The sequence below is a fragment of the Anas platyrhynchos genome, chromosome 4 (genome assembly GCF_047663525.1).
Source record: "Anas platyrhynchos isolate ZD024472 breed Pekin duck chromosome 4, IASCAAS_PekinDuck_T2T, whole genome shotgun sequence".
Taxonomy (NCBI): domain Eukaryota; kingdom Metazoa; phylum Chordata; class Aves; order Anseriformes; family Anatidae; genus Anas; species Anas platyrhynchos.
In genome coordinates, this window is record NC_092590.1 from 51,358,611 (window position 1) to 51,379,827 (window position 21,217).

General features: G+C 39.4%; 1 long non-coding RNA gene across 1 annotated transcript; it reads left to right on the forward strand.

Moving 5' to 3' along the window:
* The first annotated feature begins 3,675 nt into the window (after positions 1-3,675).
* LOC110351519 (uncharacterized) lies at positions 3,676-20,376 on the forward strand. The gene is made up of 5 exons (XR_011809190.1): positions 3,676-3,898; positions 4,041-4,238; positions 5,169-5,284; positions 18,901-19,027; positions 19,871-20,376. It is a non-coding gene; the product is annotated as an uncharacterized lncRNA (long non-coding RNA).
* The last annotated feature ends 841 nt before the right edge of the window (positions 20,377-21,217 follow it).

Here is a 21,217-nt window from a genome sequence, read left to right on the forward strand (position 1 = left end):
TGTGTGTATGTAAGTGGAGAAAGCAGCTTGGTGCCCAGCAGTTGTGTGTTTACTGTGTCAACCAGTATTATTCCTTAGCTCCCTTCTTCTCCCTGAGTCTCTTTTGGACTGGTTTCTGCAAACTATCACTTTCGAAGTGGAAGCCTTTCACTTCCAACAAACCTGTACCAAAGGTGCTTTCCAACCAAAAGGAAATATTCCATCCACAGGAAAGTTGTGTCCTTTTTGATGGGAAACATTTCAGACATGGCCCTTGCTTGTTTGATGTTTGTACTGTGTCTTGGTAAAAAGACTTGATCCCTCATCAACAAAAATTGCTGCAGGACTGAAAGTAATCACAGTGCATTGAGAGACTCCCAGGTCCTCCTGTGTGGGCTGTGGAGTGACTTTCTGAGCTATTCACCATGGTTTTTGCTACCAGTTGTATCAGCACAGGGCACTTATTGTTGTACTGTTAAAAATACGAGTTAGTATCCACAGTCTCTGTTAGACACTGCAGACAGATTGCATGGGGCCACATAAAAGTTCAGAAACTTGTGCATTTTTGTCTCACATAAAGAGGAGACTTCCCCACATGTCTACCCTACAAAGCCATGTTCCTGAAATCGGAAATGTGAGGATATGCCACAAGGTAGCTGGAGGTGCAGCCTGCACTTTCCACATGTGCTGCATTCGTTCCTCCCAAGTGCAGTGTTTCTTAAAATGTCACAGAGATATTTGAAAAATACCGTGCTGCTGCATATATCTCGTCAGATACTGCTTTGGGAAGACTGATAGTTCTCTGTAATTAACTGCAATTGAAGCTACAGCAACTTCTCTTCAAACCCTGCGTAAGTTTGTCTAGCAAAATTGAAGTGGCCTGAAATCTGACAGCTCGGGAGAATATATTTAATTTCCCTATCATTTCTACGCAAAGCAATTGCCCTAATCACATCAGCAAAATGTCTGTGCAGAATATGGATGATAATCTCATTTGATTTTACTTTAACCCATCTCTAAATGCGTACTTGTACCTTGCAGATTTCGTTGAGATCACAATGAACCCATTGTTTTCCAGAGAGAAAGAAAATGTTATTCTGAATGGCAGTGTACTTCACCTTTCCCATCTGCTGTCTATAGGCATGTCATGGAAACCTTAGCTCTTGCACATTGTAAATTCTCTCATTGGATTTGACCACGATTCGGGATCTGATATTTGTGGTAAATACAGATTACATAGGGGAAAATGCACACTCATATTTAAGCACTATTTGGAATCAACAATGCCTGGGAACATCTTGGAAAAGATTCTTGTATTGCTTAGAAGCTGCTGTTGTTATTTTCCCTTGTAAGCCTTCCACAGATTAGTCAGGCAGCTGAGTGCACTTTTATTCCCCCAAAAATATCCCAGAAAAGCACTATCAAATCCAAATGAGTGGCACTTGATGTGGTAAACAGCCACCCAACGGAGAGCACAATTAGTGAAGAGTATACTAGCCGAAAGTTCAGAGCATGCTAAAGACAAAACCCATCAGAGAACAGCTGGGGAGATGCATGAGGCCCTTTTCACCTCAATTTTCTTTCTGGAAGAATTGAAAGGCAATTATTGAGTGCTTGAATAGATGTGTTTGGTTTTTTTGTTTGTTTGTTTCTTTCTTTCTTTTTTCTTTTTTCAGTGAATGAAATGTTGATGATAATCTGGTGCACACTCATAGGAAGCCGTCTACTTGTAGACATACAGGGCCATGGAGACATACAATGTGCACATGAATACAGATGATTCTGCAGATTATGGTCCCTCTCCACCAAATGCTATGGGGAAGGTATGGGCAGCTGATCTTCAAACAACACAGGCTGCTTCTGGCTGGACAGCCTGCACAGGCACCATCTCACTTGCCTCTTGTAGAAGACGACTAGATCCTTTCTCCAGGGAAGATGAGTTTGGTTTGATGTAAACAACGTCATACCTGCTCCAAAATTGAAACATCTTTCTTTACACAGTCCTGAATTGTTAGAAGAAAAGTGTAGTGCTTGTCAAATGCCCAACAGTCTGTATAAGAGTATTAAAAGGAAGTATAAACAGGAATTAGTTTGAAAACATTGCCTCTATAATGGCATTAAGGCTAGACAGTATAGGACAGGGCAAACGTAGTGGGAAGCCCTTTTTAGTGGAAGGAAAAGTCCTCTGAGTTTCTGTTAACTTAGGATCAGCAACAGAACAGGGATGTCAGAGCCCACTGCAGTGGAAGATTGCAAATGTCTCATTTACTCTCTGCTCATTACATCCACTACTGAATGTTGACAGTCTCCACTGAGAGCTGGCAGTTAATTTCTTGGAAAAGCCCAAACTGCCCATTTCTATTTATAAATCCCTAGCAGACTGCAGGAGAGAGAGGAGGCGAGCCCAAGCTCTCATTTTTTATAGATCCTCTATTACAATTTGTGCTAGATGAGGCTCTGTCTCCCCTTGGGACAGCAGCCTGACTTTCTACTTTTGGTTGCATACTGCAAAATTTCCTTGGTTTTCTATCAAAGGAAGCTGCTTGCTTAAATGAGGGCTATTTAGGACCAAAGACAGGACCACCACTGAAGGTGTTGCAGTACCAAGGAAAGGATGTCACCCTGTATGAAATACCATGGCTCTCATGACACAGTGCTCTGCTCTTTGGCTGTAACACTCTGGAAAGCATATTCTTCCAGAGAAAAAGAAAGATATAAGTGCATCTGAAAAGCAGAACTGCTGAGGAGGCAGTGGGCAAAAAGCATCCTCCAGAAAAGAGGAGCTGCAGGGACATACCCGAGCTCCTGCCTCTCTGCAGCTGGGACACCCGATGGGAAGTCAGGAGCACCAAAGCCCTGGAATGGGTAAAGAGCCAACTAAAGGGAGCAATAGTAAATGAACCAGCAGTGACCAGTGCCACAGCTAGGGATGATGTGGTTCAAACTGGTGTCTGGCACCGCAGTCTGCCCAGTTTCACTTGTTCATCTGAAATGCACATGGAGAAAGGCTATAGTGGAAGGCCCTTGACTTTTAGACAGTTTCTTCTGAAAAGACCAACAAATATGAATCGATACCTCCTATACAGCTCATATCTAACATTTACAAGTCTGCCACAAAACTTGTTTATCATATTAAACTACAACTTTTTGAGAAGGGAGATTTTTTATTTTATTTATTTTTTTTTACTTAAGAGTCTTAACTATTAACTCTTTAAATAAGAATAAAATTTAAGCATCAGTTGGTGAGATAATCAATTATGAAGATGGTTTGGTACCATGTAAAAGCATTGCTGGAAGGCATTACACATAATTCTACCCAAAAAGCAATGTAAAAAAAAAAAAAAATAAGGCACTAATGCAAGCACCACAGAACTGTTTGCTTCTAATATAAGAAAAGACTTACATGGAGGTGTGATACCAAGCCCTGCTACTGGGAAGACTCAAGAGATGGTGTTTTGGGGACTTTGCAGTATTAATTAGGAAATGTCTAGTCATGAATACGGTAAGTTATAAACCTGTAGAAGCAAAATGATATTACTTGTGGGCTTTTATTGCCTACCGGTATAGAATTTCACAGTTTTTCCAGTAGTATTTACCAGTATCTGCCAATAGCCCATGTCAGCCTTTATTCTACTTGTATTTCCAGTAACAAAATCAGAGCAAATTCTTCTGCCCTGTTGGTCTCTGTCAGTGTCTCTCCTTCAAAGACAGCCTTCATGCCTTGATGTGTCCGAGTTCCCTGGGACTTAGTGCACGTGAGGAGGGAGCAGGCAAGCCTGGCAGGTGGCCAGGGACCTTACAGGGTGGAAGGAAGTCTTTCCTGGAGGCCCCAGGGAGCTCTCTGCAGAAATCTTGGCAGCTGCTGAGCTCAACTGAAAGTCGACTTGAGAGAAAGGATATCTATGCTCAAGGGGGAGAGGTTTGCAAGGCCACTTTATTTCTAGTTATTTTGTGTTTTCTCTGCTCCAAAACATTAATTTGTCATTTCTGGTTTTGTTTATACACTAGCAAAACCTGGCTTTGGAGTTCAAAAGTTGTTTTGACTTTTTTTTTTTTTCAAGCACATACGGTAACGAGAAGATCCGGCTTGACCCAAAACTCCACCTCAGATCTCCGGCTGGCTTAAAGGTCATACTTCCCATCACAAACAAGATGAGCTCATTCAAGGAAAAGAGGCGAAGCTGAGAAAGAGAAGTGGGCTGTCACGTTCTGCCCACGGAAGCCCTGGGTTCCTGGCAGCTCACCACTAGCTTATTCAAGTAAGATTTAATAAAGCTCAATTAGTGCTTGTTATTTTTGATAGATTTAGTGCTGAAATCTCATATAGGAATTTGCATTCATATATATTTTTTAAATCAAATACTTGCTATTGCTAAAATCAAACCTCAGCCATCTCAGCAGAACAACAGCAAAATGAAGCATTGTGTGCAGAAATACCACTTGGAGAAGTGTTTCTAGCTGTTCATGTATCATTAAAACTCATTTCTCTCCTTTATAGACTTTATAGAGAAGTATTGACTGTGCTGTACTTTTGTTATCCTGATTCTTACTGACTACATATATCACTGACATCAAACTTGCATTGCTACATGTCATTATGACAACATGGGCTAAATTGCCTAAAACAAGTTTTGTACACAATCCAAATGTTCTAATCTAACAACAACAACAACAACAAAGTGTCTTTTATTTTTGTTTCTATTTAACAAACATGACCAGTATAACTTCCTGGGAAATGAGATTTCAGTATTTTCAACTTTCCCACAGTTCAGAACAAGGCAAGCATTAGCAAATCAGCACAGGACAATTTCAATATACACGTTTAATAAAGTTTAAATGCAGATTTTATCCTGTTAAAATTAACATTATCCTGTTAAATTAACAACAAATTACAGATATGTGAAATCAATAATGAATTATTTTATGTTAATATTTTAAAGGCAGTAAAACAAAGGATACAGATGATGGACTGTACATATGCTTCCTACAGGTGACAGCTGCTAGCTGTGCACACATATCACAAGACCAGAACAGGTCACTTGAGACATGTGTCAGATCCTGCATTTCTCTGAGCTTGTAGCATGCCAGAAGTATGCAGTAGGGCTTCAAAAGAGGTCTTTTTCTGGAAAAGTCACTTCAAAAAATATTTTTTTTCCCAGTATAATGATTCTATTTATTTGCCTCAGCAGTTCCTGTAGGTTGGAAGGTTATCCAGCTGGCTTGTGCGTCCAAGCCCTGATGGTCGTCCCCTGCATGGGAGTTGTAAGATGTTAGACATATATTGGGTGGTGCTGACAGCTGCATGGTGAGTATATGGAATATAAATAAACAATGTAGTGTCAGATGCTCTGGGTTGCTCGATGGCTGGCCTGGCCCCTTGCTCTCAGCTCACACCTGTCAAAGTGAGTCTCTCTGGAGGCTTGCACTGCGAGCTGAAAACTGAGCGTGAATCATGACTTCTGGATTCCTGTTGTACCTGTCTACACATCCTTATGTACCTTCAAGGCTCATTTTTCCTCCTCTGCGTAACAGACTGATCATCCAATTAGCGTGGGAAGGGAAATTAGGAACCATCCAACTTCAGAACAACTCTTTGTTTCCACTTCATCCAGCATTAACCTACCCTACCTCTGTAGGGAGCCATAATGCTTTCCTAACCACAACACTTACTTAGAGTAGCTTGCAGTGCTGGTTTAACGTCTCAGATGTTCCATGTGCACTTTGAGACTTCTGTGAAACTATGTACAGGATTTCTGAGTCATTTGCTACTTGTCAGGTAAAAATTATTTTCCAGTTGTTTGCTATTTCATATTACAAGACATAAAATATTTTTGCAGGTCCCTTCCAACTGAACTACTCCAATTGCTAATGATTTCTAATTCCTAATTCCTAATTTTAAGTGTGTTATAGCCTTCTGTCTTCACTGACTATGGCTCCCTCAGACTGTATTCTTGCATTCAGACTCTTCACGTTATCATTTATTTTAAAGCAACACTGTAGGAATCTGTTTCAGGGAGTCACTGGACCATCCTGCCAGAGCAAATTGTCACCACAATGGGGGGTGAATCTGATTTGCTGAAGCCAGCACTGTTTGAAGTGGATTGGGCTTTGATTAGAAGCAGTTTGCTGAAGTTTCTGTAAATGAACCCGTGGAAGCATAGAAATTGTAAACTGTGATGTGTACATATGAACTATGGGAAAAATTGTGCATTTTCTCCCAGAATACCCATGCTATGTTAAAATACTCATAAAATACTAGTAACTGGGAACAGAAAATTTCTTCCAATGTAGAAAGTGAGTATTTCTGAAAAATAACTTACATTGTTTTCTGGGAGAACACAAAGAAGACTGAAGAGGTATGGAGAAGAGTTTGATGTTAATACTAGCAGTTGCAGTACTAATACAATGAAAATGGAAATTGTAACACTGCAGTGGAGAGACCGTGTAGGATTTGTTAAGACCTTGTGATAAATGGCTCACAGTCTCAGTGGAGAGGTGCATGTTTTGCCATCTCCTTCTTCCTAGAGTAGAGACACCAGCTTTACTTGGTTTAGGTAGAAAATGATTCATTGTCCTTGAGTTGCATCTTGCCTGTATTAAGCACCAGAAACTTCACATTGAAAAATATGAGAGCTAACCAAGGAGTTACCACTCTGCAGAGATGTGACTCTTCTGCCTTTTTCCTCCTCATACTGAGCCCACAGTCAGCCCACTCCAGCTTTGCGCTGCATTAACACTGTGGAGCAGGCTTTTCCAATTATCAGGAGTGAAGAAAAAAGGATTTCACAAACTTAGTAAAAGGATTTTTGAAATCTTTAGGACAAGGACAGGAATCCGCATTCCCCACTGCTATGGCAGTCCTTTAACTGGTGAGAATATTGAATTGTCTCCTGTGTAAGCAATGATTTTAGGAAAGGAAAGCCTGTGAAGGCGGTCTGGAATCTTGCAGGCTGCTTTCCCTTGAGCTGCTCCACTGGACTGATCACAGCAGAGACAACTGATGCATAATTCAAGGAGTTCAGAGCTGAGCTAAGAAAAAGCAAGGCACTGAGAGTTCCCACATGCCATGTAATTGTCGGGTATCCCAAGAGCTGGGCAGTATAATTAGTCTGAAGAGTGACAGAACAAGACACTAACAACCAGCTTCTGATGGCTACAGCACCACACTCCTGGCTTACTGCCCAGACACCTGGCAGAGCCCACAGTTCCTTCTCGTTAACCCTGGAAATGCAGTCTAATGTTGGGTCATTTGAGAGCAAAGCCTATTGCTCTGCTCCTGCTTCTAGATTCATATGTGTCTTTCCATCCTCTGGTAGCTTCTGCTATTCCTTGGGCTTGTTGTTTGACAGTAGGCTGTAGGTTAAGGTTGTGCTTGGAAGCTTGTCTTTAAATAAGAATGTTGTATCTTCCATCCCAGGGTGGGAAAGGTTCCTGCTCCATCATAGTGAACGTGAGCACCTGCCTTAAACCAACCATGGAGGGGGGCAGAATCCTTCACTGCTGTAGTCCAAACTGCTCCAGGCCATAGTTTGTTGAGGAATTAAATAGCAAGGACAGCCCTCACAATAGTTATTTGTCTTCTAAAGGAGTCTTGGGAAACTTATCTACCTATTTAATTTGCTGCAAAATATGTTTCATATCTCTTGAGGTGCAATACTGAAGGTTCAAAAAGTTAAGGTAACAGAAAAAAATAAATTGTTTGTCTTCTTGGTCATGTACTGTTGGTCACAGTTTGAATTAAGACTTAACTCTGAAGGAAATTTCTGTCCTTACAGCTCCATTTCCACTAAGGCCAGACGTGTAAATTCTTAAACACCTTGTATCTTGGAAGCATATATTGAAACAGATTAAGTTTGCAGGAGGAGAAAAGAGCAAAAGCCAAATATATGCTCTAGTTGTATATTGGAAAAACTTGACAGAGCACTGTTTAGTATCAGGTAGAGATTTCCAGAATATTATTACTACCTTAATTATGCTTCAGAGCAGAGCCATGTATTCTGCTTTTTACGGGCATGGGGAAAGTAGAAACACAATGAATCAACCATCTCTCTTCTTTTTCTTGACCAACACTTCCTAAAGAGGAAACCAGAACTTTGTATAAAAATCTGTTGTCATACAGATGAAGTAAGTACTTTAATTAGATTTTGTTGTATAATGCAGATACACTAGAATTTTTGCATACTTCTACTGTATTTTCTATTTATGCTATTTTCATGAATATTATATTTATGTGTTGTTTTTTGTTGTTGTTGTTGTTTGTTTGCTTTACTGTTTTGTTTTTGTTTTTCAGTAAACCATCTGCAACTTTTATTCTTACTACTAGCATTGGACTATAAAGACTCCCATTCTTGGCAGTTGTCTCTCTCTATATATAGAATATATATTTATACATGTATATGTTTTCAGTTCAAGATTTAGGTTATGCTTATAGTAAGGTGAAAATTTACCCTCATCAATTATCAGCAAAGAAGCTGTGTGGGATTCTTTTATTTTTTATTTTTTTCCCATAAGCTATCATTTCAAATAACTTGCATGTATGAGCTGAATACATTCCCTAAATACTTTGCCTTTTTCAAAATAATCTTAATTTTTCTGCTTAGGTGCCCTGAGACTGGGGCAGAGATGCACAAACTTAAACCAGTAGCAGGTTTTCAGCTCTTTGATCGTCATTTCCAGTACTGCTAAGTCTTCATAGCGAAGACAATATTTCTCTATTCCTAGATTTTATGGCAGTTGGGTAAATATGATCTCAGATTTCCTTTTATAAAAGCATTTCTCATAAATTGCCTGGATACAAATAAATGCTGGAGAACACAAAGAGTTTTTCTTTGAAAAGAAAAGGCAATAGATTTTTTGTCAGTTATGAATTTTAAGCCAACATTGTGATTCAGGAGCATGTGCTGAAACAATGTTAATAGGTTGCCTGCACAAAGGCACCTTCTCTAAAATGCAGTCTTAAAAAAATAGACTCAAGTGGCATCTCTTGTGTCTCAAAGGTGTACATGCACATACATAAAGATCATTCCTGGGCCAAAAAGGTACACACAGCTTTAATTTTTCTAATATCCTCTGAAAGAATGAAATAAGCTGCTACCTTGGTGATAGGACTCATGTGAAACCATTTTTTTGATTTTTTATTTTTAATAAGTCAGGACAGCAGGACAAAGAAGAGAAAAATTCAATTTTCTTCACTGTAAATCAGTCTCTAAAGGCTATTAGCACCTGAGGAAGGTGAGTGAAACTCTTTACAATGTGCTGCCATTAACAGCTACTTTATCGCCGTATCTATGTAATGAAACAAGCACTACTGAGGCTAGAAATGCAGATTCTTTTCCCTTGTGATTCCCAGTCAATAAATACTGAGCTGCAGTTTTGGGCTTCCTAGGCTTCCTACTATGAGAGATAGGGCAAAAGAAAAATTCCAGTCATGATATTTTAATGTGCCCCCAAAGACGCCAGTATCACTAAAAAAGAGGAGAGAACTAAATAAGGCCAAATTACTTTTTTTTTTTTTTTTTTTTTTTTCCCATGAGGCCTTTTAAGAGACACTTGAAGAAATGGACTTAAGGAGTCTAATTCTTTGACAATGTGCCTCTACAAGTAGGAGGTGCCTCTTGAAACTTGTCAAATTTTAAAAATCAGTCTTATCATTAAAAATATCCCAGAAGATCATGCCTGGAATAACAATCAGAAGAGACAGATTGATTAGCGCTATAGCTACTACAGTATAGTAGGAAAAGCTGCAAGGGTTTTGTTCAGGACAACTTTCGTACTTTGATTGGAACCAAACTCTGTTCTCCTGCTTCATCTTTCTGATTTTTAGTATTCAGTGGCTGTGGGCCATGTTCTGCTCTTAGCTGTTGCAGAAAAAGAATAAATAAATCACCAAACCAAACACAGAATGAGCTGAAGACAGACAATTTGCTCTGGACCCTCTATGTGTGAAGATGACTCTTTATATACTGTATTTCAAGGCATTTTGCTAGGTACCTTTTATGAGAGAGGCCATTTGTGGCATGTTATGCATGCATGTTATGCAAGACACAGCTGCATTTACTAACAGCATGGTTAAAACAGCAAATCAAGCATTCCTTAATTGGGCCGCTCCAGGTTTATCCTCCAAGCTGCATGCCTGGAAAGGCCTCAATATCACAAATTTCTATACTAATTGTACTAGGGGCTTTGCTAAATTCTCCAAATCCAGTCACTTATAGGGAGCCTGGCCCTTTGGGGCCTAAGCGCCCAAAGCTCATTAAAATCCAGCAGCCCTACAGATGTCCATAGCAGTGGACCTTGAAATATGTCCCCAGTTAACAGCTCCCACATTGAGAGTCCCAGGAGCTCCTCTCCTCCTTCCCCCAATAGGCTTTGTATGCTTTTATTAATTTATGCTCTCTGGAAATATACTGGGGCAAGATCTTTAGCTTGTGGGCCCCTAGCTCCATCACTGTGTGTTTACAAGGTGAGAACACTTGCCGTCAACCATGCCGGCATGGGGATATCATGGTTTTAGGCTGTGTCCCTACAGAGTTGTGGCACTGCTTGGGCAGGCACAAAGGCTCTTTCTTCTTTGTGTAGCTGTGCTGTTTTACAGCTGTCCCCAGCCCTGGCAGCCAAACTTCCAGGAAGAAGGAAGCTCCAGGCCCAGGCATCAGCCTCTGTTCAAAAGTTTCAGAGCAAATGTTTTGTGACTCTTCAAACCAACACCTCTGCAGTGTTAGGATTACTGTCTCAGTCTGATTATGACCTGGTGCCAATGCCTCAAATTTTAGTGGGAATTACTATATAGGGCAGACTACCATTGAGAAAGTATTAAGTAGAGAATTGAAGAGGCCTCATAAAGCACCTCAGGATGTTCAATGGACAGTTTGCCTCCAAACACCCTCTCACAGAGTATATCAAATCTTCTCTCGGTCTGTGGGGGAATGACACTTTATTATACTTTACTCGCCATGTAAAACTGTGCTCATTTCATCATCTACAATTTAGGAGATTCTTGCAACTATTAGAACAGTGTCTGAATATGGTGGAAGTTATTTACAGGTTTCAGTGTGGGATTATATCTTTATGATGAAAAGTTCTTTATGTGCCTCTCTTAATTTAAGTAGGGCCAAATTTCTAGTCCTTTTAAACTGCTTGTCATCTGCAAGGCTATCCCAAAGGTGGTCCAAATTAAAACCAACCAAACCAAACAAGAAACAACCAACAAACATTTCCTGTAAGAATCTGGGGGATACTTAAGTTATTAGGCAACACTCGCAGTGTCACCATTTTGTATATATCATAGATAGGCTGCTTGAAGTCATTTATTGGTAAACTCCAGCACTTGCACCTAAACAGGTTCAGAAAGATAATAAAAAAGCACATGTACTAGCGTAACAACTGCAGTAGGAAATATGTAGTGAGTTAGGTTTACAACCAGTCTGAATACCTGAACCCAGACACCTGACATGGCATTTTATAGTAAAGTGGAGCTTGGCACATTGCAGAGACAGTCATTTTAGGAGGGGCAAAGTTCAAGTATTGGCTGATATTAAAAACCTGTGTCTAAGGTGCTTGTGGGACAACTGCAGGAAATGGTTTGTAACAGTCTGATTACCTTTCAAGTGGAATTGTACTTAACTAGCTGGAAAAAAATAAGAAAGGACAAGAAAAAAAAAGAAAAGAAAACCAAAAGAAAATTTAGAAAATAACAATAATTAAGGCAGCCTGACATCTGTTGTAATTCACGTGGGAAAACTGATTGAAACTTGGTCTTTGGAGACTTATGGAAACCTGCTATTGGAGTTACTATGCAGATTAAATTTTTATCTGTTGTCCTTATTAATGATACACAAGTGCCACTGCCACACTGTATAATGAAAAAAAAAAGTCTTAGCCAAGTGAAGAGAAATTAAATTGACCCATTCTATACTTTTGGTCATTCTATCATTAAATTTTTAGCAGTTTGGTTCAGTGTCATATTAGTCTGTGGAGTCATAATGATAGTTCTGAGATGTTCTTTAGTGTCCTACAGTCCCAAGCCTTAATGACTTAAGTAATTTAGAATGTAAATGAGCTATTGTTAAAAATTGAATGTGTCGTTGATATTATGAAGGAAAGGAATTCAAAACAGTCCAAAACTGGTTATTACTTCTATTTAGATCCATTATTAGTACTAGTAAATCCTACAAATAGCTAAACAGCTAAACAACCACTTAGAGGTTTGTTCTCCTTTACCTAATTTGTAAATCTTCTCCTAATTAAGCAAGGTAAAGCATGCATACCTTTCCTTTCCTTGAACATTAACCAAAAACCAGCACAAAGCCTTGTTTGGCTTGTAATTCTGGTTTGCAACATATCATTTTGTGGCATTAGGTTAGAAAAGAGAGGGAAAGCAAGGTTTGCTAGAGAACAAGGAAGGCTCTTCTAACAGCATGGAGTTATTTGCCTTTTAAAAGTGTCTTTTGTCAGCACAATGTAGCTCTTTTAGGCTGATGTTCTTCAGAGTCCACCATTTACATGCAGGTTAACATGAAGTAACTACTGCAGTACCGAGATACCAGCAAAACAGCATGGTAGACTTGTGTCCCCTGCGTAGTCAGAGCTGATGCATGTTGGTCATCTACTGGTGACCAGTACAAGCATCTCAAACTATGTCTACTTTCTATTGGTAGCATAAAACCAAGATTGTGTGTACCTAGGCTATTCAAAACCCACGATTGTGTGTACCTAGGCTATTCAATTCTAGTCTGTTCTATTTGACCTTCTGTAGGCCAGAGCATTGGCCCCTGTTGATCAAGGCATTGCACCACCTATAGTCTTTGGAAATGATCTGGGTTGAAAATGGGAGATTATAGGGCAATATTATTAAGACAGATTTGGCTTTGACAATGAACTGCATTTGGGTCTGGTATAAAGGTATAAGATCAAATACTGGGGTGTCCGCACTTAGACCATTCATAAATTTAGACCACCAGCTCAAGATTTTTCTTAGCAATGCCAATGCTGCCTCCTTGAAGCTGAAGACTTTCACAGCCTGCTGTTATAAATACTGTTACCTAAAACCCAGTCCGACTCAAAGCCACAGTTTTCTTTATGTCTTAAAACACATATCAGTTATTTCAACATATGGAATTCAGTAAAGATGGTGTAAAGCATTAAGGTTTTCAACAGACACCTGATTTTGGAGGCAGCAGCAGAGAAAGCTGTATAATCAATTCAAATTCACACACTTTTGCAAAAATAACTATGTTTTTCCTCATTTTCTTCCTCCCCAAAGGTGATTCATATTTCTTAAAATCCATTTTCTTTTTGGATTAAAAAAAAAAGGGTTGTGTTCAAGGTATTAGCAATAAAAATCTCATCAGGCACAATATTTTGAAGGCTCACTGAACAGTTTACTTAGGACTATACTGAGAATCTGAAAGAAAATAGCTTCATGTTTGTAATAGGTGTGTGGGGTGTGACACTTAAGGGCAATTCAGCCATCTAAATTAGACACCCAACTCCGAGTCACTGGTGAGAGAAGTTCATGACTGAAGCTTTAACATTTATTTAGATTTTGTGAATATTCTGCACCTTAGACATCTTCAAGAGGTCTGTAAATTCAGGTGTTCCATGTCCATATAAGACAGCGATTTTTCTGAAATCATGTTTTCTGGAATTAGGTTTCCCTGGCTTTTAAAGTATATTCAGACCTAACTGAGTGAGGACATACAACGAGTCCATTTTACAACAAACCAGGTTCCCAGTATAGTGTGAGTACACTGGTGTTAGGAAGGCAGGAGTCACGTAAAGAGAGCTACTAAAGGAAAAATATTTAAAAAAAAATATCAACAAGAACATTTTAATAAAATGAACATTAATTACTAATATGGAAAAGACTGATCTTAGATGGTTCGATTTACAATTTGAACAGATGGAGGTCTCTTCTTCAGCTCTCTGGTAACATTTTTTCATATGGATTAGCAGAGCAATTTGTTTAGCTATGCTGTGAGTTTGAAGAAAAGCCTTTGAGCTGCAATCTCGGCTTCATTAATATCAATGGAAAGATTGTGTGACAACCACAGTTTTTCTTACATAGCTGTGGACATCCTAAAAGGAATCCCAAAGAGAAGGCTCATTCATTTGGGACTGCAGAAATGGATGCTGTCAAAGTAAGGGAAAATGTGGAAATAAAAAAAGAAAATAAGTAAGGAACCTTATGGTTATTCTTAATTTTCAAAGAATAAATGTATCATAAAACAACATTCCTAGTTTTAGGTACTCCACCTATTGCACAAATGTAACACAAATATTGCAGTTGCTTTAAGGCAGTCATCAATACATACATTCAAAAAAAGAGAAAGAAAAGGGAAAAACAACAATAAGAGTTTGAGTTGTCCACAGTATATGGAATTAAGCCCGTTTCAGCATTAAGAATTCGTAAATGTCCGTCAGCTGGGGAAGATGGTAAGTCTGTCTAAAGTATAGAAGCACTTACAGTTTTTCAGAACTTTAATCTGGAAATGTGCAATATGATATAAATCAATTCAAAATGACTGGAGTGTGTCAATTTTTGTGGAAGATAATATTCCAACTGACGCTTCTGAATCAAACTTAAGAGATACATATAAAAAGCAGCACTTCAGTCCCGAAACAGACCAAAAGATTCAGACTGACAGTCATGAAATTAAGCCCTCTGAAAGGGGAAAATTGCAAATGACAGTGATCAGTCATTCTACATAAGCAGCCAGGGCATATTCATCACTTGATATTACCAAGAGTTTCTCATAAGTGCTGCCTCCCCTTCAAATCAGGTCGGAAGCAATAAAGAGAGGGGTCTGTTCCTCTTCTTCCATCTATGAGTCTTGTGACCATGCACAGAGCCTTGTACCAATGGAAGGAAGGAGCTTTGCATCCCTTGTCTCATTTTTGTCTGCCTGTTGGTTATAGCCATGCCTTGGTGTGATTTACTGCCTTTCTGTCCTCAGGTAGCTGCGAGGGGTTTGCTGGTGGCAGGTGGATGTGCATTTGTCTTCTCCCTGTAGCCAATGGGGAAGGGTTAGATGCCTCCACATACTGAAATAGGAGCCAGGGAAGTCAAACCTGAGATGGAAATCTTTGTAATCTTTTAATTAAAAGATTAGATTTGCAAATGAGTAAGAATTCATGACAACAGATATTTTCCCAGGTAATTCAACCAGGGACTATTTCCTTCCAGCTTCCTTTTCTTTTTTGTAGATGAAAAATAACATTTTTAATTTCACAAGTGGGCAGAGTTTAAAAGAGGAGCAGGGTGGGCACCTGAGAATGGAAACCACCATAATAACCCTGCCCAGTCATTAGGGTAAAAGAGAATTCAGCCCTAAGTCTTCTGGGGCTATTTGGGAAGAAGATGAAATAAAACTCTATACGCAGCACAAAATATCACATAGAAAATATTCTATGTGCAAATTTTCAGCCTTGAGCAAGTAGGCAATAAGATTGTCCAAAGAAAAACTTCAGCGGGCGAGCATTTGGATAACTTTACCGATAACTCCTCTCCTCATCATAACTCTGTGGTTCTTTCCTCATTTAAACCTTTAAAAGTCAGAAGCTGTCTCTGAATTCAGAACTTTTATCACAAAGGTCTAACGACAGAAATGTCAGGTCATGTATGTCTAGTGAAGTGTTAGCTCTCCAACCCCGACATACACTGAAGTGGTGGCTTTAAAATAAAAATTTCCAAAACAGACACTAAGTATATTGACAACTGGTTGGGCTTCATCAACTGTTATATCAGTTTAAAGCTGGTACAGCTCTGTTGTATCACCTCTGTCAAACCAGGGTAGCAGAGCAGGAGTCCTTCTTTCACCAGGGACTGACCAACAGATGAACCAGTGAGTGTATTTTATATCTACCTTAGAAATGTAGCTATTCAGGTGGCAATTGTATTTCCATTAAAAAGTCCATTGCTATACAATTCTGAAATAAATACATTTTCACTAATTGCAACCCTCCGTCTCTTTCTTTTATTTCTATCCCCTTTTCCTTAGTGACATTTTTTCTTGTCAGGGAAAGGTCGTGACATTTCAAGGTGTTCACTTCCCGAAGCATGACTCCTTGGAGTAATGAGATTCAGCTGATCTGTCAGTAAAAATCTGCCACCAGGGAAGACAAGCGCAGCAAAAGCAGAGCTCAGAAGCATCCACCCGTGGTCACTGCGATGGCCAATGATGTTGATGGTGATGTTGATGGCCGCCCATGATCTCGGTGTTGTTACTGGGTTGTCCGGAAAGGACACGAGATACATGATTCTGTGTCACTGAGTTTTGTTATTATCTTAACCTCTGTTTTCAAGCATCCTGCTAATTTACATAGTGATTCAAACTCAGACTAACTTTGTGTTGTTTTAACCTTAAACAAGGTTGTGTCAAAATTCACCGTAGAGATTTTTGGTTCCTTGGAGAGTATAATTAGACTTCAGACCACGAGAGTCAGCTTGATCTTTCCTGACTGAAATTTGTAGGCCTTTTTATAGGTGGAGCAAGATGTGAGCTCTCGCCTTCTTAACCCCCACAGAGCCTGCCAGCCAGCAACATCAGCTGAACAATCCTTGTCAGAATTTTCTGTGGCTCTTGGAGGGAGAAGAGATGCAATTTGACCACATACATACTGTAATCGTCTGGCCTACTATATAGTATTACAAAGTATTATATAGCCAGCTTCCCTTTTAGCTGCTGTTGTGCTTTAGGCTGATGGTTTTTCTTTTGAAAAGTTCCCTTCATTTTATAGCACATTTAAAAATAACCAACATATATTAAGTACATAAATTAATATAAAAATTGATTAAGTATTATATGGTGTAATTATTAAATTAGACTCTTAATATATACTAATAATATATAAATGTGATTATATGTTAAATAATTAATGTTTATTAATGCATATTACATACAATACATAGTTTAAGCATGCAGTTTGAATTAATTTGTTAATTTGTGACAGAACTCTCAGCTTCATAGTTTGCTTGGTCTTTCTGACACGCTTGCTTTCTGAGTCTTCATTTCTAATATTTAGCAGAAGACACAAATGATAACTTTTTACTTATGTCACCAATAAAACTGTTGTGTTTTTTTTTTTTTTTTTTTGTTTTATTTACATAGATTATATGTGTGTTTGAGGAGCTCTTTCAGCGGAGAAGACAGCAATATAAAATCTGAAGTTAAAGAATTTAGGAAGGAAAATCTCATTACTGTAAGATGAATTGATCTTTCCCTGAAGGATATGACACCTTATGCTCTTCCCAACAGCTAAAGCTTTTTTGTCCTAAGCTTCCAAGAACATTTAAAAGAAAAAGAGAAAAGCATGCTTTTCTCCTGGTTGTCATTTTTGTGATTTTTACCTACTAGGATATGATCACCCACTTTATTCTGCTTTGTTCCCGGGCTTTGGCAGCCAGCAGGTCTGTTATGTGGGCTCCTCAGCACCCAGCCCACCAGGACGCTGGGCTGTAAGGCACAGGGTGTCCCTCACATCAGTGAGCAACACAAAAGCTTGCGAGTGAATGAAGCTGACAAAAATGCTGGTGTAATGGCAAATGTCCTGACAGCAGTTTCCAGCATCTCTTCCACTTTGCAGCAGTGATTTCCCAGTGACAGAATAGTGCTCTGCATAACCCAAGCAGAAAGAGGGGCAGCTAAAGCACAGGATGCTGTTGGGTGCACACCCCAGCAGCCAGATGTGTTTGTTGGGAGCTGGTCATGCCCCTGAGAAGTGATGCTGGAGTCCGACCTTGCTAAGTCAGTCTCAGGCTGGCAAACTAACAGAGCTGACTGAGTGAGCAGGAGCCTGATGCACTTTACCACTCATGTCTGGCCAAATGAAGGCTGTCTGGTGCTACTCGTTTCCCTGTGACGCAGGGAAACAGCAACCTGGAGGTCTAAAAGAAAGGATGGTGTGCTCCTGACACACAGCATGACTCCTGCAGGCACGTGGGAGTTCTCTACCAGAAATTAAATTCACTTTATTTCATCTGATGTAAAGGACAAGAAAAGAAATAAATATAAATGTTTCCTACTGTTTTTACTAAATTTATTTCAACTGGCTAGGCTTCTGTTAAATTTATTGAGTTGACAAAAAATAGTGGAAGGTATGAGAGTGCTGAAGGATTTCTTTTTGTGTGCCTATGTATCACATAGCCATATATACAGGTATATTTTGTTCACATGAAAGAAAGTAGTAAGCCTGTTTTTTCCACTTCCACTCTCAGTTGTTCATCCAAAATGTCTCTAGAAGTCTGAAAATAAAATTTCCCTCCTAATGATTTTGTTTTTTCCATCTGCCTACTACTGATTTTGCTTCATTTTGTTTTGGCCAGGTATGAGGTTAACAGTACCTGCTTTTCCTTGATTTCCTTAGTACTGTGTCAAAGAATATTTGTTTCTGTACCAGAAAAATCAGTTTTGCCATGGCTTTAGTAACAGCAATATTAATCATCATTCCACATCCAGGCAACAGTGTTCAGTGTAAGTATGTTCCACTAAAACTTCACTTATTAAAAAGTAATGATCTCAATAGGAAAATGCTTTCTTAAAAAGAAAGCTAGTTATCTAACTACATGTTCCTGTAAAAATATACTTCCATGCTCCTAATTCAAATTATGCTATGAAATCTTTTAGGCAAGAACTGATTTTTCAAAACTTTTAAAAACTGTGTATGAAAACCTCTGCATTTGTATTCTTTTCATAGCCCTTACCTCCATACTAAGAGTAACAAATAACGATCCTGACAACTGCAGGGCTGCCACTCAAGATGCAGAGTGCACCAGCGGTGCAGAGGGTTTGGGTTTATTTGCTGTTGCAGGGAGAACTGCCACTTGTAGTCGTAGTTGGAAAAGTCTTTATTTTTCTGTATTTGTAAACACTTCTGCATGCTAAGTAGCATTTTTCATAAGAAAGTCGCCTCCTGTTTTTCCAGGAGGCCCCTGTGTGACCCACCAGATGCTATGAGTAGATGAGCTCTTAAGGAGGAAAACAGGCTGTGGTTGCTGTAGCTTACGTTGGGACAGTTTGCTCGGAGGATTCATTCCTACTACTCATATGCTGTAAGTAGTTACGTATATAGCTGTGTGAATATTCATGCAGGTGCCAAATGTCAGGTAATTACACAGGGAAAATGTCGCTTTTGTCATCCAAGACATAAGAACTTCCATACAGAGTCAGTCCAGCAGCTCTGCTAGTTCAGCATTCACAGTTTTCGGATGCTTTTGAGTAGAGCCAGAAATAAGGCTACAGCTTTGCAGTGTCAAAGAGCTTGGGACATCTTGAGTTGGTTAGATTCTTCATTTTCCTTGGACAAAAAGAGGAATGAATTGATTTAAAGTTGTTTCTTACTGCATCTTCCCAATCTGTGCCATGTACAATATAGAAGCTAAAGAAATATTAAAAATTAGGAGTGTGGTACAGCAAAGAAAGTAATAGCTAAGCATGAGGTCGCTGCTGTGCTGTACTTGATACATTGATATAATGACAGCATAATTCCTGACCCATAATTCAAAGCAGTTTTGTTCTCAATTGCCTCAAATATCAAGTCCAGGGCATGCCGTTCGCTAACATCAGCTCAGAGGGCTGCCTCAGCCTCTCCCAAGTTAGTCTTTCTCTCTTCCATGTAGCTCTTATTTCTTCTCAATGACTCCTGGTAAATGTTGGGACATTTACAATGTCCCTTGTAAATTCTGGGCTCCCCATCACAGGTTCTGAATAGTGCTGGGGTTGGAGCACAAAGCTCCCATGGCAATCAGCATGCGGTGAGGATCCCAAGGCTTGAGGCTTTACAGAGAAGCACATGTTCCTGGTGGGTAGACATCAGAGGCATATAGGGCTGGGAGGAGCCATGGGGATCAGTACATTCAGTATATAAGCAATCACTGATGTGCAGCATTTTGCAGGATTTAAGTTGATGCGAAGTGAAGCTGGTGACAGCCTGAAGCTCAAAATCTGGCAAAGAGCGAGCAAGGGACGGTGAGCTGACCATCAGTGACATACTTGAGCAGTCTCTTCAGAACTCCACTCAACTTTTAAGATAATCAAAACTGTGATGTGTATAAAGGTTTTAGTCATTTCTGAGTTGCAGGTTATCACTACAAAGCCATTGAAAAGTTCATGTGGCAGATCATGCTGTCTGGGATTAGATAGGTAAGACACATTACAAAACTCTCCTATGAAACTTAATTTTTCAAGACATTGCCTCCTAGGCTAATGACTGCAGCCGGGTTGATCTCAAGAGAAGTGAAAAGAAGAGGTTCTCTCCCAAAATACAGCTTTGCACAGAAAAATGTTTTATCTGTTAAACTTCAGAGATAGCATGAGACTCACAGACTCCAAAAATCTAAAACCAAGCAAAGAAAGAGAAATTTATTGAACTTTGAGAATTGGAGGGCAGAGTTGAAGGGCTGAAGACTCTATGGATGATGGTTTTTTTTTTTTTTTTTTTTTTTTTTTTTTTTTTTTGTGCTCTTCAGCATTTCATGGTTGGTTTAATAATAATCATTAAAAAAAAAAAAAAAAGTTGTAGGCAGTGTATCCAGAAATAATATCCTGCCAGGTACGCTGCCTCACAGAATAACCCACAGCAAGAGCAGCTTTGTAGTGCTGCTAAATTGGATTGCTAGAATTGATTTTGTTTACCATTATTTTGACATAACAAAATCTATTAATTATTCATCTGTTGCCTGATCTATTAACAAATACGATTTATAAGTAAAATTGACATCTCCTGAGTGCTCTGTTCTTAGGAGGAGAATGAACAAATTAACCGGGTAAACAGCAGCCTGCAGGGATCCCCCTCGCCCAACACTTTAGGCAGAGAATCACTGAATGATTCAGGCTGGAAGAGACTTGCAGGAGGGTTGTTCATTTTTTCTGCTCACAGCAGTCAATGCTGAATTAAAACTGTGTTGCTTGGGCCTTTGTCCAGCTGGGTCTTGAGGATGGAGATGTCACCTCTCCAACCAACCTGTTCAAGTCCCTTCAGATGACTGAGCTAATACTGACGTGGTTTCTGTGCAAAGATGTCCTCCAGTAGGTATTAGTTGTACCTCACAAGCAAGCTGTGAGGAAACATGGTGATTTTGAGAATGTTCTCAGATAAGATTAAAAAAATAAAGGGAAATGTTCAAAAGTGTTTACATCCCTTCATCCACCTTCCTTCCTTCCTTCCTTCCTTCCTTCCTTCCTTCCTTCCTTCCTTCCTTCCTTCCTTCCTTCCTTCCTTCCTTCCTTCCTTCCTTCCTTCC